This window comes from Tupaia chinensis, unplaced genomic scaffold (assembly GCF_000334495.1).
Source record: "Tupaia chinensis unplaced genomic scaffold, TupChi_1.0 Scaffold146177_1, whole genome shotgun sequence".
NCBI lineage: Eukaryota > Metazoa > Chordata > Mammalia > Scandentia > Tupaiidae > Tupaia > Tupaia belangeri.
Window position 1 is genome coordinate 662591 of NW_006206032.1, and position 1616 is coordinate 664206.

General features: G+C 42.7%; 1 pseudogene; it reads right to left on the reverse strand.

Annotated features, from left to right (window-relative positions):
- Positions 1-924: 924 nt before the first annotated feature.
- LOC106733926 (60S ribosomal protein L29 pseudogene) lies at positions 925-1414 on the reverse strand (annotated as a pseudogene).
- Positions 1415-1616: the final 202 nt, after the last annotated feature.

Here is a 1616-nt window from a genome sequence, read left to right on the forward strand (position 1 = left end):
CACACACCCTATAGCAAAAAATCTCTCTTAAAAAAAAAAAAAAAAGTCACTTTGTTCCAGCCTACCCCTCTGATTTTACACAATAGCCTTAAATCATCATTTAGCTTTATAAGGTGCTAAGTTTTTCAAATTTGGTCTCATTTACATGAACTATTCACTTTTAAATATTATTCAGATAAATAATAATCATGATTCATTTATTTTCTCATAAATGTAGGAATTTCTCAAAAAAAAAAAAAAAGGAAATGGCCTGTCACATTTACTATCATTGTCAATTTTGCCTTTTTTAGTGTTCAGCTGATCCAGGAATCAAAATGCTTATTCTATGGCACATTCCCCTTATTGCCAACTATCTTGAAAAGGTACTCTACAGGTACTGCCCACAAGTTTTCACTTTTCAGTCACATGTCAAACCATTTCAATCTGACTTCCAATCCTACCAACCTCCTAAAATGGCTTTCTTAAAGATCAGCTTTCACCACCTAATTGGATAAGTGCCCTTTTCTCTGGTCTTAGCTCACTTAACTCTGTCACTTTGGGCACCACTGACAGGCTTTTCCCTTTAAAAGTTATCTCTTCCCTTGATTTTCTTAACAATTCCTCATCTCGCTTTCTTTTTTAAACCTTTCTGACTTTTTTTCTTGGTTTCTCATACCGTTTCCTCTTTATAAATATTGTATTAAAGTTTTAATATAAGTCCCATCCCTTTTTTTGTTTTGTTTTGTCCCTTCAAGAGATCACTCACTTCCATGCCTTCTACCTTTATGCTGACGACTCACAAACGTATTTATCACATTGACTCTTTTTTTCCCTCCCCCTGTTTCAGGTTTATTCGTACACACAGCACAGGAGGACACCAGCCCCACACAGAGAGCAGCCCAGGGGTCACCAGTCCTTCTGTCCTTATACTGGCAGAGGCCTCTACTATGGGGATTTTGTGGGAGCCTGGACACCTCTGGGAGCCTGAGCTGGGCCAGAACTGAATACAGAGCTGCAGCTGAGGCCTGGGCCTTGGTTTGGGTCTTGGTCTGAGCCTTGGCCTTGTTGGCCGTTGGCCGAGAGAGCCTGAGGCCCTTGGCAATATGGGCTTGAGCACGTTTCCCGAGCTTAGGGTGGGCAGTGTAGGCAAGATGACTGAGCTTGCGGCTGCTGCCCTTCAAGACACCCTCCTGAACCTCCTTGGGCTTTACAGGGCCTTGATGGCCTGTGCTCACGCACTCATGGCCTTGGCGTTGTTGGCCTGTATCTTCTTCAGACCCTTCCTGTTGTGCTTCTTGGCAAAGTGCATGTTCCTCAGGAACCTGGGGTCCAACTCTTTGAGAGATTTATATCTTTGTGATCGAGGTTTCTTGATCCCATTTCTATGCCATTTTCAGGACTGGTTGTGTGTGGTATGGTTCTTGGACTTGGCCATGTCTGCACCATTACCCACGGCCGCGGAGGAGCCTGGGGCAGAAGAGCTATCACATTGACTCTTATCCTGAGCTTCAGACCTCTATACACAACTCCACCTGAATGCAATATAGGCAACTCAAAAATCTTCCCTCAAAAGTTCATTTTTCTGCAACTGTTTTCAAAATAAGGCCAATAACAGTACTGATCTGACAGAATTATTA